Source organism: Gopherus flavomarginatus, chromosome 4, assembly GCF_025201925.1.
Source record: "Gopherus flavomarginatus isolate rGopFla2 chromosome 4, rGopFla2.mat.asm, whole genome shotgun sequence".
Lineage (NCBI taxonomy): Eukaryota > Metazoa > Chordata > Testudines > Testudinidae > Gopherus > Gopherus flavomarginatus.
In genome coordinates, this window is record NC_066620.1 from 136499740 (window position 1) to 136517366 (window position 17627).

Here is a 17627-nt window from a genome sequence, read left to right on the forward strand (position 1 = left end):
CTGAGCTCACATGGAGGTGATTGTTCCATGAGGGGGACAGGAATAGGAAGGGTCTCTTGAAATTAAAATTATCTTACCCTCAAGGACTCTGTGTCCCTGTGAAAACACATTGAAGGGGTGAATTTACAGTATGCTTAAAATGCCATGGCTGTGGGGACCTTGTGTTGACACCTCTCCCATGTGGCAGTAGCATGCTGGCACTGATTTGTTAGTGTAATGATCTGTGTGAGAGCCTGAGAAAGCTCCTCTCCACAGCTCATGATTTTCCACATAGCTCTCTCCAGGCATACTGCAAGGAATGCAGACATCTGTGCATGGTGGGGAAGACTGAAAGGGTAGGGAGGGGATGAAGGAACCAAGTTTGAGTGGTATTGTGCAAGGTCACTACACCATGCACTCAGATTTGGCCCGGCCACCCTCCTCCTTCATGACTAAGTGCTATCTGGGCCAAATCTGAATGAGTGGCTATGTCATCTGGCACATATGGTCACAATGCCAACCAAATCTGGCCTGGCCACCCCTCTGTCATGCCAGCAGGGAAGGGGTTCTCCCCTTCCACCACCGAGCTCCTGTCAGGGGCCGAGTGCGGGGGAGGGGCAGGGTTGATTTTCCCTCCCCCATTACACTCTCTGCCAGGGGCAGGATTTCAAAAGTGGAGGGCAAGTCCCCTGTTTAGGGGACCATGCCCTTTGCCCTCTCCCATCTCCGCACCTGTGGCTTTCTCTCCAACTCGTGATCATCTCCCCTTCAAACCAGGGCTAGCTCTAGAGCTGTTCAGTTGGTTCCCCATTCTGTCAGACCCGCTTATTTAATTTGGAAGAGAAAAAAGCCTTGAGACACATTTTTCCTATAGATGGCAAGCCTCACTGCTTTGTGTCTCTGCATCGTTGCTAACTGGATATTTAGTTTGTTTAACTCTAAGATATGCTTATTATATACATTCGGTTGTGGAATTTAATATATTTGCCTCCAGATTACATAAGGACTTGCTCCAATCCTCTTTGAAATCAAGGGAAGGAGTCCCGTTGACACCAATGAGCACTGAGCCAAAGCAGGGGAAACAGAGTGAGTTATGTTGTTTAAAATGTGTTCAGCTGAAAGCTGATTAACCTGTTACGATAAACAGTGCAACAAACAGTGCTCAACTTGACATTTAGAGGATTTCCGTACATATCTCCTTGGATCCTGGGGAAATATAGAATCAAAGGGTAGAGCTGATTAAAAACACAGAATTTTTTCATGTTTTTTATTTTTTCAAGAAAGCTTGTCCCTTTTGGGGGCAGGAGGTGTCAATTTTTTTCTTTTTGATCATATTTTGTCAAAATATCAAAATTTGGAATGTTTTAATGAGCCAATGAGGGTATTTCATAGGCTTGAGGCAGCTATGGCTGGAGATGGTGCACTTTCCTCATGTTCAAAGAGATGACAATGGATATGGAATTCGGGAGAATCTAGCTGCAGGTTCAGACCCCAGTCTTGCAACTGGCTGAGAGGTCTCTACACAGACCCACTTGCCCAGTCGGGACCTCTGCTTGTCTCACTTCTATATTTATATGATAGTTAAGAAACTCTTGTCATAGTATAATTCTCAAATCTGGACCTTAGCGTCCAAATTATGGGTACTAGCATGAATTCCCCTAAGCTTAATTACCAGCTTAGATCTGATAGGCTGCCACCAATCAGGACTTAGAGTAGAGCGCCTGATAAACTCTGGTCTCCCCAAACCTTCCCTGGGGACCCCAAGACCCAAATTCCTTGAGTCTCACAACAAAGGGAAATAAACCATTCCCTCCCCCCTCTTTACCTCCTCCCAGATCTTTCCTGCCTGGGTACACTAGGAGATACCCTGCTTCAACTCCTTGAAACACAACACAGAGAGATCAGGTTTCTCTCCCCCTTCTCCCAGAGGCAATACAGATTCAAGTTCCGTGAATCTAACACAAAGAGGAAATTTACCTTTCCCTCCCTGCTCTCTTTCTCTTCTCCCCACCAATTCCCTGGTATATACAGACTCAGTTCCTTTGAGCCTTAACTAGGAAAAAAAATCAAACAGGTCTTAAAAGCAAAACTTTTAATAAAAAGAAAAAAAAATAAAAGGTCTATCTCTGCAATTTAGATGGTAAAAAGTTACAGGGTTTTTTACAGCTTATAGACAATAGAAAGAAGCTTTCTCCAGCAGAAACACAATTTAAGCTATTTCCAGCAAGTACACATCTGCAAATAAGAAAACAAATTAAAAGACTATAACCGCCTTTTTTTCTTACTCACAATTCTGAATAGATAAGAGACTGTAGCAGGGAGATTGGCAGAAACCTGGTTGCACCTCTAGTACTGTCCAGGACCCAGAGAGAACAAAGCTAAACCCAAAACCACACACAAAGGCTTCCCTCCACACGAGATTTGAAAATATCTTGTCTCCTGATTGGTCCTCTGGTCAGGTGTTGCAGGTCACTGTTTGTTAACCCTTTACAGGTGAAAGAGACATTAACCCTTAGCTATCTGTTTATGACAACTCTCTCTTCATTCGATCTGATGTAGCAGTCAAATGCTCTGAACTGATCTTGAAAAATTGGATTTTCAGAGTTGCAAACTCGCATGAAATTCCCCTAAAATTACTTGGTATTTTTCTTAAAGCTCCAGCTCGTGGAATCCTGTGTCTCAACGTCCATCTAAAAAGACAGGGTGCTTGTAACCTTCGTATTTGCACAGAACAGCAGGACTATGTGAAGCCCAGAGGCTCAAAATAAAGCAGGCAAATAAAAAGACCTCAAAGTTAATCTTTTAAAATCTTATAATTTTTAGTCAACCTCCTGATCTTTGGGGCTTGACTCAGGATTTCATACTTGGGGCTGTCAGTCCTAGATTTGATGTCTATAGTGGCTTACAGGGGAGGGTTAGTAAGCTAGTTAAATTTATATCACAGAAAATGTGTACACTTCAGTGATTTTATTAAATATGTTAATTTCTGTTTGTTTTAAATGGATTCCTGGCTCCATGATTTTCTTTGATACACATCTACTGCACTCAAGTGGAGCTAGTTATAATTTGCCTATAAACTGCTTACATTATGTACAGTGCAAAGCTGATATGTTTTTACATTTTATTTTGGCTTTTAGTCTTAATGGATGAGGAAGACTGCTAGATTTTAAACTCTCTGTCTGCTCATCACGCTGATTTTGGAATGATTAGTTTGTGTTAGTTGCTTGCACTCTCCAAATAACAAGATCACTGGACAGCTAATTCTTCAGTTGCTGCAAGCATACATTGCATGTGCATTGAGTCTGACATGAGGAAGATGGAATTGCTCTTGGCCTGATATAGCTTACGAACTCAATGAAGGAGGTAAGCTAGAATTTAAATCCTGAAGAGCATCACTTTGAAATCTGTGCCTAAATGTTTGTAGAATGAGCAGTAGGTTGCATCAGTGCTGTTTGGCTGTCAGATGGGGATGTCAGAAGCTGGCTAAGTAGACATGGTTATAGCTACAGAGTAGATGAGCCTGTGGTGTATGTAAGTTTAAAGAGTATAACTGCATAAATACTAAGAATTGGCTATAGTTACAAGGCAGCAGTAAGGCAGGTAAACAGCAACCTCTACTGGGGATAAAATCCACATACATAAACCCTCTTCTGAAAATAATAAGACTACAATGCCATTAATATTTCTTGGACTGTATAAAAATTAAATTCTTAAATAAGACCTTGATTCTACAAAGATTTATGCATGTGTAAAACTTCGCAGGATCGGGGCCTAAAAAGTCAGTTCTCACATAATCAACTTAAAGCACTGTGACACACATTGAGTAAAGCTAGAAAATGTTTAGATCAAGAAGGGAAGAGAGGAGTTGCCCCTCTATGCATATTTGTACAAAGCTAAAAAAGTGCCTATAGGTAGGAGGTGCTCTATGTTCCCCTAACATAACTGAAAAATACATAAAAATTAACACCCTAACAGATCACCAATACAGTTTACTATAGTGCATCACTAGCAAGTCAAGCAACGTAAAAGCTCTAGTCCCCCACAACCATTCCTCTCCTTTACAGTTCTTGACCCCCCTTTTCAGATGCCAGCCTATAGCCTTCACTAACTAGGCACAATAGGACACATTGAGACTATCCAGCAGTAGATATCACAGAGCGTGAAACACAGCAAATTTATTACTGTGAGATTTCACTGTGAGTACTCTTAACAGCCCTATTCAGCTATTCCTGCCCTGCTGCAATCTGCTTGAGGAGGTTTTATTCCTATCCAACACCACATTTACCCTAGTATCGAATGTATTTTCAGAAGCAACAAAGAGCCATTGAAAGCAGTGTTCCTCCCTAAAGCAGAATCTTGTTTGCAAGTGGGACAACATGGAAACAAATAGCAACTGTAAACTCATTTGTAACAGTGGAAATTGTTTTGTCAGACAATTTTTTTAGTGAAAATTTCTACTTCTTTTGAAACTTTCCAGCTTTTTGACCAAAAAATCCCAATTTTCAAAAATACTTAAAAAAACCACAAAATAAAAACAAAACCCAAACTTGCAGAAAATATTTCCTATTTTCCTCCTGACTCTAATGGCTTGCTCTCATTACTATCTTTACTAACTAATGGGCAAATCTTGCTCTGGCTGATGTGGTGAACTGGAGCAGAGATGCTGGCTGGTGTGTCCTCTCATACAGAAATCCTATAGTCATGGGAGAGCTCTTTCAGAGTGGGCTGCGGGTTCACACTCTGGGGGGGGATGCTGCCAGTATAGCTGAATAAGCTGGGTATTCCCCTCTAAACCATGCCTCCTTAGGGGTACAGTGTGTGATCGAGTGTGTTAGCTGTCCTTTTCCTCAGCTCTCCTTTTAGCCCCAAACAGATCCTGTCCTGCTGCTTGTGAATTGAGAAGAGACTCCCCAGACTTCTTCTCTCTCTCTCGGACACTACTACAGCTATGGACAGGCCTCCAGCACCCGAAAAAAAAGCTGGAACATTGACTTCTTTTGTCTGATGCATTTGAAAATGATCGGAGTAAACTAAAGACTGAGTAACGTGAATGTGTTTGCTACTTGACAAGGAGTCCACCACCACCACCACCATCCTTTGAAGCTTTGATGGATATGCTTGAGTTGCTGAAGCAGGACAGCACAATCAATAATATTGAAAAACTGCACGGTAATCTAGTAGTATCAGAAGAGCGAACAAGCTCTGGGACTAGAGGCAAGATGTAGGGAATTAACCACCCTGAGAAAAGCAGATTCAGCACATGAAAGGCTCAAAAAAATACACTGAAAGCAAAGCAGGCAGTGGTGTGGGTGGAGGTACGTCAGCCATTTTCTTCAGAACCTTGCTGAGGAAACAGGCTAGTGATGTAGTAAGCAAGGATGAAAAATAAATCCAGCCTTCTTTGGAGGGACAGCACAAGGTATCTGCACCACTAAACACCCACCAAAACCCTATTTTGAATTTCACTGGAAGGGAATCCCCACAGAGGGAATGTTTAATGTCAGTAGTAAATAAGTAGCGAGGGTAGAGAGGTAGGAAACTAGCCATGAAGTTGGGAAGGGGGCCGGATAGAAGCTACTTATTTTCAGCAGAAAAGAAGTCGATGATGGGCTAGTGGCTTTGATGGAAGAGAGAAAGGAGGGAAGGAAAATGAGGTAGTAATATTAGGTTGCAGCGGGAAATCAAGGGAGGAAGAAGCACCTGAACTTCTTTTGTTTTAATCTTCAAGAAGAAGAACATGGAGGGCGGTGCAATAGGGAGTCAATACGTATCAGTATAGCCAGCACTGAGCATTCAAAAATCAGGGCCCAAGAAATCATGAATTCAAAATAATAAATGTGGGGATCTTGTTTTGATATAAATCTGACATCTTTTTAGCTCAAACTAAAAAAATAAAGAAAACACAAGAGGTGTAGATGGGAAATAGTGAGAAGTCAACAAGTATTTGTTTATTTTTGTAGGTCTAAGTCATGGAGATAAACCAGCTATATGAATATGTATTGGGCAGCAAATAAGGTCCTTGACAATGACACACACAATCAGTCAGTGCTAAAATTTCTTTTGCCTTGACCACATAAATTATGCAGGCAATTTCTTATATGCATGGCATTCCTTATAAACTTTGAAGCAAGCATCTTGGGATTGGGCACTAAATAGCTTCTAAGTGGACCCAAAATGAACACTAGACAGTGTAAAACCTTGAATGAAAAATATATATATTCATGGAGTTAACGAATGCACCAGATTGCTGAACACTCCTTTCACCTCTATTGTATGAGCTCAAATCATAAGTGAAAATAATACCCACAAAGTTGATCTAATTTTAGGACTATCAGCTGTTCTAGTTCGAGCAAGTGTGTGCATCATGCCACTCTTTTGCTCTGCCACTCTGATCTTTTATCCTGAAAAGACAGGATGTTAAAACACCCAAGTATCTCCAAGCACTCGAGACCACAGAATTCTTGTATATTTCAAAACTATGCTGCTCATAGCTGAACTGATGAACTGCCCATTCAAGTCACTGGAAGTCTTTCCTTTCACTTGAGTGGGATTTAGATCAAGAAGAGGGCAGACAAGGGACAGTGCTTGTAATCCTAAACCTGGCTTACCACCTTTGTTGTCAGATCACCCAGTGTGATTGCTGTCAGCACTTTCTTTTTGGGGATGTGTTATTTTTCAAGAATGAGACACTTCACTCTTTTATATATATATATATATATAGGTAGGTTAAATTATATCAATTTTGACTGTATCCTTTTAACCTTCTCCGTTCTTAGACATTTGTCTACATCACAAAGTTGTACAATAGCAATCATGCTGACACCAGTGCTTAGAAGAGGCAAAGCTGGCTTCAGCTGGCACTGTGAACACTCAGTACCTTTGAAAAACAGGCCCTGTATTTCCACAGAGGAAGCAAGAGAGTGTGAAACCTGCATCTTAAGGAGAACAAAAATACCGAGGAAGGTGTATGCACTTCATGCCACGTTGTGACATGCAGTCCTCTGCTATGAGATTCTAGCAGACAGCTGCCATTGTCTGTCTGAATCAACTTACTTAATGTTGGCAGAAGATGAGCCAGCGAATTGTACCCAGATAGGATGATGAAACTAAAATCTGTACAGGAAAAACTGCCTGTTCTGAGGAGATGGTGAGATAGGCCTTTGAAAAGTAGCATCAGTGTTGCAATAAGTATGTAAATGGAACAAATAGTTTTAAAAAAGGAGTGCAGTAAAGCATTTATTTGTGACTGTGCAAATGGCAATGTTACAATGATTAAAGGACAGCTGAGAGAAGTATTATCCAGTGGTTAGAACAGTAGCCTGGGACTCTGGAGACCCAGGCTCAATTCCACCACAGACATTGTGTGTGAGCTTGGCTGAGTGACTTAGTCTCTCACTTCCTCCCTTCCCCAGCTGTGGCTAGTGATGTTAACCCTCCCTCAGAGTGTTGCGAGGGAAAATAGGCTAATAAAGAGGGGGCTCAGATAGTTCTGTAAGAGGGCCAGATGGAGCTCTGAATTTAGACTCTTTAGTACTACCTAATGTACCAGAAACAGCTGGACAAATAAGGTATTCAAATGCCACTTCTTTCTGTTGGCAAATTGTTTACAAGCAGATGGTGATTTAGAATTATTGGCTATTTGAAAACTTTTACCAAATAGTTTCTGTGGATAATCTTGTTTGCCAGCAGTTCATTGCAAATGTTCAAAACTGGTGCTATTGTGTTTAGTTTTTGACTGAAAACCTAAGTCATGAAATATGTTTCTGTTGCATTAGAATGGGTGAATCTCTTGGGACATGATTTTTGATGCAAATGCTAATCTTTACTAATACAAAAATTGATTTCCTGGAATATTTTCCAATATTTGCTAAAATTAATTGTTTTATGAACATTCTGGCCAGTAAAACTTGCTCACTAGACTGTTTATAGAAAGCAAACACCAAAGGGCACAAATATCACAGAAACAAAATTGTTTAAAAACTGATATAAATATGAATGGAAGATTTTTGTGTGTTCACAATATTTGCCTATCTTCAAAAAAAACAACAAGGAGTCCAGTGGCACCTTAAAGACTAACAGATTTATTTGGGCATAAGCTTTCATGGGTAAAAACCCCACTTCTTCAGCTGCATGAAGTGAAAATTACAAATACAGACATAAATATATGTTTGCGCATGAAGAGAAGGGAGTTACCTTACAAATGCAGAACCAGTGTTGAAGGCCAATTCAGTCTGGGTGGATATGGTCTACTCCCAATAAATGAGGCAGAGGTGTCAATACTAAGAGAGGGAAAATTGCTTTTGTGGTGAGGCAGCCACTCCCAGTCCCTATTCAAGACCAGATTGATGGTGTTAAGTTTGCAAATGAATTGTAGTTCTGCAGTTTCTCTTTGAAGTCTGTTTTGGAAGTTTTTTTGTTGAAGGATGGCTACTTTTAAATCTGTTATTGAGTGTCCAGGGAGATTGAAGTGCTCTCCTACTGGCCTTTGTATGTTATTGCTGATGTCTGATTTGTGTCTGTTTATCCTTTTATGTACAGACTGTCCGGTTTGGCCAATGTACATGGCAGAAGGGCATTGCTGGCACATGATGGCATATATCACATTAGTAGATGTGCAGGTGAATGAGCCTCTGATGGTATGGCTGGCGTGGTTGGGTCCTATGATGTCACTAGATTAGATATGGGGACAGAGAAGGCAACGAGGTTTGTTACAGGGATTGGTTCCTGGGTTAGTGTTTCTGTGATGTGGTGTGTAGTTGCTAGTGAGTATTTGCTTTAGGTTGCAGGGCTGTCTGTAAGTGAGGATTGGCCTGCCTCCCAAGGCCTGTGAGAGTAGGGGATCGTTTTCCAAGATAGGTTGTAGATCGTTGATGATGCACTGGAGAGGTTTTAGCTGGGGGTGTATGTGATGGTCAGTGGTGTTCTGTTATTTTCCTTGTTGGGCCTGTCCTGTAGTAGGTGACTTCTGGTTACCCGTATCACTGTCAATCTGTTTCCTCACTTCCCCAGGTGGGTATTGTAGTTTTAAGAATGCTTAATAGAGATCTTGTAGGTGCCCATCCCCATCTGAGGGATTGGAGCAAATGTGGTTGTATCTTAGGGCTTGGCTGTAGACAATGAATCATGTGATGTGTCTTGGATGGAAGCTGGAGATGTATAGGTAAGTATAGCACTCAGTACGTTTCCGGTATAGGGAGTGTTTATGTGACCATCACAGTTTGCGGGGAATTTCAACACTGTGAAATTTGGATTCATTCTGACACCTGGTGTTTCCGAAATGAAATATGCTCCCCAGGACCAGAAACCGAGATGATTCTGGACAATTTCACTGCTGCTATTAAGTGGCGGACAGCAGTGAAACTGACGAGAATCAGCTCAGTTTCAGACGCAGCTGACAGGATCTTCAGCACCCTGTAGACTACTCCAGGATTGGGAACCCCAGGGCTTCCAGAATCCTAGGCCCATGGGTCCCTGGACTGCCTGACTCCCACAGCCAGGGGAGCCAGCTGCCCCAGGAGTCTAGAAGCCCTGGGGTCTTTGGACCCAGGGCAGTCTGCCTGGCAAGACTGTGCCAGAGCTGCAGGCTCTGGAAGCCCATCCCAGGACAACTTGGCTCTGTGGTGGGAATCCTGGAAACTCTGATAGCTGCAGCTCAAACTGGGTCTCCCAGGGTTTCCAGACTCCCAGCTCAGGTTCCTGAGATTTCCTGGCTCTGTGGCAACAGGAAGTCTGGATTCCTTAGGCTGGGGCAATTGGCATGGTGGGGCTGGCCTGGGACATGGAAGTGCCAGCTCCCTGGCAGGAAAGCAGGTACAGTTCTGTTAGTAGAACCCTGCCTGTACTTTTTGAAAGTTCACTGCTCCCAATATATTTCCACAAAACATTTTGGGTTTGAAGAATCGGTATTTTTCCAATGAAATGCCATATCATCGAAAAACTCCCAACCAACTCTACCTAGGAGTGCTGAGTCCCAAGCCTTTGCACTGTGTGTGACATTAAATTAGCATCCACACTAGATGTGGGGTTGTCAGACAGTTTGGTTTACGCAGGTTTTCGTTTTTCTCTTTTTCTTTTCAAAGGTGAAGTTTGCTTCCTGATTAGAGCCATCACAATGAATTGGTAAAATCACAATAATTTTGATGGCAACATAGCAATATCCTAAATGCAGGACTGTGACTTGACTGCAGGCAAAGCTGTGGGAAAGGGTAGAGGGCAGTATGGCTAGACAAGTGCAGAAACCATATGTGAACGGAGAAAATTAATGACAGGCCAATTTCTTTTAAAATAAACAATAATTTCCCCCAAGTTTGTGCCACTTTTAGATGCCCCTCTTTGGATCTTACTCCCCAAGGGCACAGTCCTGCCCCCACTGGCCTGGGGGATACCAGAAATGTGCCAAAATAAAGAAAATCATAGGTGGAGACAAGGGCAAGACTCAGATCTCCCTCTCGCTGGTGTAAGCCTGGGAAACTTTGGTGCAGCTACCTAGGTTTACAGCAGTGTGAGTGAGAGAAGAATCTGCCCACAAACTTTAATTTGGCCTCTTTGCACAATTAAGGTATCTACTGAAAGAAATCCTGTTTACAAACTTCCTCAGTCAACCCCCTGCCAAGCCCTCTCTTCCTCTACCCTGCCACTCAGCTTTTTATTTTAATCTCTTTGGGTGGTAATAGTTGAGGACATGGTCCAGTTCATTTATTATTTTGTTTTAATGAATGTAGTGAGGGTCTGTGTGACTCATGGGGATGAGGAAGTTGCTCCGGTAATTGCTCATGACTGTTGAACTGCAGAGTAATAACACAGAAATATCCGACTTTACTTAAGGGCTCATACTTCAAGGCTTGCTAGTTGGTGCCTCCCCCTCCCCTTTCCATTCTGAAGATGGGTGGGAGTGGGGAAATGAAGCATTCTGTGATGACCACACACTTCCACATAATAGCATTACTGACTGAGACAGCCCTTGTCTGGATGACTCTTTTCCTTATTCTTGGGATATGAATAAAAAGGGGGAGTGTGTGTGTGTGTGTGTGTGTGTGTGTGGTGAAATGTAGAACTCCTCCACTGAGACTGATAGCCCAGATGCAGTTTCAGAAACAGACAGGAAAGTTCTTTATTTAAGTAGCTCTTCTAAACACCTCGTCATCCCCTTCTTCAGTGGCAAGCCTCCTTTTGATGCATGAAAGTCCAGTTATGCTAAAAAGAAGTCAAATGAGAAAGATTGCTTATAAACTACTATACAGGGGTAGAGTCACTCTTATGACATAATGGTCTCATTAGGGAATAGGTGGTGATCAGGGCAACTAAGTGCCCTAGCCTTCTACATTTGGAGACAACAGTAATAACATAGGCCAACACTGTCCTTCGTAAAGCATGTTTCATCAGTAGATTTTTAAAGTGCTTTATAAACAGTAATTAAGCATTTCTAGTGGGGGTAAATATCATCATTCCCATTTCACACATGGGGAAACTGAAAACCAGAGAGTTTAAATAACTTCAGCTCCCAGATGGATTCAGTGGCAGGGCAGGGAAACCCCAGTGCTGTACTCTAATCACAAGATTATGCATATGTCCACACAGCAAGAGCTGTGCATGGGCTAGCCTACCTGAGCTGGCCTGAATCCAGCTAGCACAGGTAACAATAGCAGCGAAGGCTGTGCTTTGCAGGCTAGCAAGCCGAGTACATATCCAGGATCCATGCTGGGCATATGCTGCCTGCACTGAGCTCTTTTCATTGCTATGTTACCTGCACTAGTTGGATTCAAGCTAGCTCAGAGCCTGTGCACAGCTCTTGCTGTGTAGATACTCGCTTTATTTCCTCTTTGTCAGGAAGTCAGCTCGTGCATTCCCTGAACTTTGGGCTCAGCGTTAAAATCAAAATCTCCCATAAGCTGGATTTAAAGGCGCATCCCCCATTGTGGTTGGAATTCAGGTTTATATCCACTTCATAGGCCTGCCACAAGGAACACTTGATCCAGTTGTGCTCTTCTGAGCACTGACGTGCATTGTACATGTACACGTTAGTCAATATGGTACGTCACCAAAGCTTACAGTAGGGGTCTCAAAGATGCAGCCTGCGGACTTATTAGCTGCAGCCCATCAAGCTCCCCTCACTCCCCGCAAGTTATTTCCTGTGGCTGCCAACCTCTCTTCCACCCCAGTGTGCCTGTCCCTGCTCCTCTGCCTACCTCCAGGTGCTTCCCGCCATCAAGCAGCTGTTTGGCAGCACTTAGCGCTTTCCAGGAGGGAGGGGAGAGGAGCAGGGAGAAGCGTGCTCAGGGGAGGAGGTGAAGCAGAGGCGGGGCAGGGGCAGGGATTTGGGGAACGGGTTGCAATGGGGGTGGGGAAGGGGTGGGAAGAGGAGAGGCAGGGGCGGAAGGGGTGTCAGTGATGTGACCCTCGGGCCAATGTACTAGTCCTCATGGGGCCCTCATAGTCATTTGAGTTTGAGACCCCTGGTTTACAGGGACAAATGAGTTTTGTGATCCCTAATCTCTGTCGGGCCCCTGACAAAGAATCACACAATGTAGCACAACTGGCAGTCTCTGACCAATAAAGGCCCAGGACTTGAGTGGCAGGCCAGGTTTAAGGAGCAATGCCAGAGCCAGAGACTGAACAGTGCCTGGCAAAGCTCTGCTTGGATCACATCAATGCTAATTTCCCCATCTCATTTGCTGTCACTATATTAATCTTCAGATTTTTAAGAGGCAGAAAGAAGATAGCTTCCCCTGAGTGGAAAGATCAAAAGAGGTAAAAAGCAAAAAGGGAAGAGATGGAGAGGGTGAATCTGGACCAGTGCTGGAGAAGCTAGACTTTGAATATATTTATTTGGGGACTGATTCAACAGAACTGTCTAGTATCCTGCAAAAGTTTATAGAGGGTCTGCATAAACCACAAGAAATAAATACAGCCTTTCTTTCCCTCCTCTTCCCCCACTTTCAGATATTTGGAGTTCATATTACCATTGCATGATTGGTTTGTTTGCTCAATTCAGTTAAATATTAAGGATTATCCACTATATTCTGGATAGGTCACTCAGGGGACCAACACCAATGCTGGAAATAAGACTTGTATATCTCTGATGACAAAGGGCTTTGTCAGTAATGACTTTAAGCAGGGAGAGGAGGGCCCTTTTGTAAATGCCTGGTAGATAAAGCCAAAGATAACTCAGACACTTATGCTTTAAGGTTTGTGCATAAATCCTATTACTTCACCATAGAACATCTACACTAAGCCTTCTTGTGTTCTGGCCTTGCTTGCTTTTTTTGCATGCCCATATATGAGTGGCATCATGTCTCTTTCTTTCAAAGTAAACTAAATCAGAATTCTGCTGAGCGGAGAACTTAAAAGTGAGCAAACCAAAAGGGATGCACATCCACAGTCCTGAAAATGCCCACACTCTTCTCCCCACAAATGAGCGTTTATCAAAATAATCCTCCTGGTGTCTAAATGAGAGCTGGCTACACCACAGATAAACTCAAATACAAATCATTTGAAAGATCATATTAATCATAGAAATGTAGGGCTGGAAGGGACTTTGAGAGATCGGCAAATCCAGCTCCCTATGCTGTGGCAGGACCAACTATGTCTCCCTGACAGCTCTTTGTCCAAGCTGCTCTTAAAAACTTTTAATGATGGGGATGCCACTATCTGCCTTGGAAAGTTAACAGAGTTAGAAAGGTTTTCCCTAATATCTAACCTAAATCTCCCTTGTGGCAGATTAAGCCCATTACTTCTTGTCCTACCTTCAGTGGACATGAAAACCAACTGATCACCACTGTCTTTATAACAGCACTTAACATATTTGAAGGCTGTAATCAGATTTGCCCTGAGTCATCATTTCTCAAGATTTAACATGCCCAGGTTGTTGATTATTTCAAAAAGTGCTGAGTGTGTCCCCACTCTGATCACTGGCCCCTTTTATGATCTTTCAAGCAGGTACCCTGTGGTGGGGCAACTGTGTGAGAGGGGCCTACAGCAGGCCAGAGAGGCTGTGTAGGCCAGCAGCCAATCAGGAAAGGGCTTACTAAGAGCCAATCAGGGCTCAGCTTGGCTATATATAAACGCAGCCCAGAAGAGCAGCAGGCAGTCTGTCCCAGGCCTTTGATAGGGGGAAGGTTTCTCTCCTGAGTGAGGAGACCAGCACCTGGAACAGTGCAGTGCTGGGCAGGCTTGGGGGAGTAGAAGGGAATTCCAGCCCACCATCTGCCTGGCCCTAAGGGAAGGGCCTAGCCAGTGCAAAGGGGCTGAAGGGGAGGCAGCCCAGGGACGGAGGCACACAAGGGGAGAGAAGGAGGGCAAGAAGGCTGCCACCAAATGGTCCCTGGGTTGGGGCCCAGTGTAGAGGGTGGGCCTGGGTCCCCTCCCTTCCCCCTTGCATGAACACACAGCCAGTGTATGTGGTGATAGTGGACTGCACCAGACCCCTGATACTCTGGGGAGTGGTCGACCCCGGTGGCTGGGGCACAGAGAAGGACTGCTGATAACACCAGACCCCCAGAAGGTGATGAGACCAGAGCAGTGGGCACTGCCGGAGGGCAGTGTCCTGAAGAGGATGCCGCAAGTTGGGAGCAACGTGAGTCCACGTGCCAATCGAGCGTAATATGAGAGATGGGACACCACCATGAGGGGGTGCTCTACTGGACTGAGCTAATTCCCGGAGTCACCAGTGGGAGGCCAACCCCATCACACACCCAAATTAGAGACACCTCAAATCACCCATGATTCCTGAAGTCTTGATCTTTGACCTTCTAGCCTTGGCAGTGTGACTTGAGAAATATATCAGCAATTCAGAACTTTTAAGGCCAAAGGAATCCTGATAATCTAGTTTGACTTCCTGCATAACACAGGCAACAGAATTTCCCTCAGTAATTTCTGCAAGCCCATAACTTCTGGTTCATCTACAGCAGAATCTCTTAGACATTTATCTTGATTTAAAGCTTCCAAGTGATAGAGAATCCACCATGTCCCTAGGTAAGTTGTCCCAATGACTAATAACACTCATTAAAAAGTGTACCTTATTTCTAGCCTGAATTTGCCTATCTGCAGCTTCCAACCATTGGATCATGTTGTGATAGGTTGCTGCCCCTGGTGTAAAGTCTAGGAGCTGTGAGAAACTGCTGCACTCTTCTAACCATTCAGTTGGATTGACCCTGCTCACATTGCTTCCTTGGTTGGCGACATAGCCAGCCTTATCCAGGCCCTGTTATCATCCAATATGACAGCAGGTGGTGCCACACATCCAAACTGAGCTCCCTGAGAGTACTTTACCTAAGCCATCCAAGTAGGAACAGCAGATCCCAGCCAGGTTCCCAGCTCCCCAGGCATGCACCCCCCCCCAGAGTATAAACTCAAAATTATATCATCTTGCACTGCACAGGGATCTGTACAGTGTTAATCCATTAATATGTCTGCCCCCTCCCTCAGTGTGGAGAGGAATATGCGCATTTGTGGTAACCAAGCTGAGATATTTCTCCCCACACATTTCACTTAAAGGCACACTGGTTTAGGTTAAAATATAAACAAGTTTATTAACTACAAAAAGATAGATTTTAAGTGATTATAAGGGATAGCAAACAGATTACCTAACAAATAAACAAAAAATTAAACTTAAAATACTAGATAGATTGGATATGAATTAGCTGTTGCTCACTCTGACTGATGAAACAAGAAGGCTTGGAGATTCTCAAAACACAAGCTGCACTTGCTTTGCAGATTGGGCTCCCCACGCTTCCATACACAGGCTAGAAATCCCTTTAGACTGGGTCTAGCATTTATCCCAGGTCAGTCTTTGTCCCTCAGGTGTTTCCAGGAGTCCTTTGTGTGGAAAGTGACCAACAACCCAGAATGGGCCCATCCCAATCAGCTATTTACACTGGAAGCATCTCGCCCAGGTGTGACTACATGTGAAATACACATACATAGTCACTATTCATAACTTCAGATCCAAAAATGATACATGCATATAAATGATCATATTCAGCAAATCATAACCTTCCAACAACACATGACTCAGCTTATAAAAAATGCATCATCATTATGCCATAATCATAACTTAATAATATCACTGTGAAAAATATGGGCTGTAGTGTCACACATACACTACCTTTTTCTGCTAGATTAGAGAACTGCCCACTGTCAGAAATCTTTTGCAGGTATAGATACTTGTATAGCATTATATGTCACCTTCTAAACTTCTCTTGGTAGAATAGAATAGATTGAGGTTCTTGAGTTTCTCACTGTAAAGCAGGTTCTCCGGACCTAAAATAATTCTTGTAGCTCTTTTCTGAACCCTTTCCAATTTGGCAACTTCCTTTTTTGAAGTGTGGGCACTGGAACCGGACACAGTACTCCAGTGTTAATTATCATTTTTTGAGTTCATAGGTCTACCACCAGAGGGCCCTGTAAAGTAGCATGCTGGGGAAGTGTGGGAGCTACAAGAGCAACACTCTTGTGCTGGTTTGGAAAAGAGAACCTGGGAATAGACTGTGGGAGTGGCTGACTGGGGACGATGGAACTGGACGCCATGGCCAGGAAGACAGAGACAAGGATATGGTAAGTGAAAGGGGTTGTGGGTGGGGGCTGACTGAAAGCCAGTTGTCTGGGGGCACATCATGGCACTCAGATTGGATAAGGAGCTGCAGGAGTGGGAGGTAGACGGGGACTAGGAAGGTGAGGCGGGGGATGTGACACAAAGCACAGATTGGACAAGCAGCTGGGTTGCTGGGGGAGAAATGGGACTGGCTGGGCACAGAGACTGGAACAAGATAGCCAGGGAGATGTGCAGGGGAGATTGAGGTTGGATGAGGGGCCTGAGGAAAGGGGGAACTGGAACTGGCTGGGCAAGGAGACTGGGATTGGGATGAGAAGCCTGATGGTTTGGGACAAGGAGCCAGAGGCGGGGAAGAGACGAGAGTCAGACTGGGACAGGGCAGGGGACAGGACAGAAGGGATCAAGCTTCAAGGGAACAGGGATAAGAGTCTGTGCCCACTAAAGCACACTCCCCTATAGAGCCTGGAACTTCAAGTCCTGACCAGTAGTAAGAGCTGCCTGGAGAGCCCCAGACCTTCTACCTGCCCTGGGCAGTGCACCCCAGGGGTTGGGGACATGGACTGGGGGCTGCTCTTGGGAAGTCCAGCCCCCTGCCCAGGGCAGCAGGAAGGTCCAGGGCTACCCACAGTAGTCTGGGCTCCCTGCACTGCTCTTACCACAGTCTGGCTCTAGCTTCCAGCCTGGCTGGGGAGAGGCTTTGGGGGAAAGAAGAGGAGCAGGAGGCGGGGCCTCAGGGAAGAGGAGGGGCTGGGGGCAGGGCGACAGAGGGAGAGGGGCTCCTACATGTGTTCTGCTTTTGCCTTTTGAAAAGGTGGTCACCCTACCTGGAACAAAACCCGAGATTCCAAAACCTCACCATTTCTCTGCTGTCATCAGATACTGTGAAACCCACTGACAAAATTGTATCTCATCCACCTCTAGTGCAGCTCCACATAAAGGGGGAAAGCACTCTATGCTATCAGTTTATTCTGGTATCTCAAGTGACAGAGATTTGTGCAGTGGATCTACAGATGCCAATCCTGCTGCTGAACCAGGTGGGTGTCAGTGTGATGCCACATAATGGAATTTCTGATTTGTAAAATGCCCAGAGAAAAAGTCT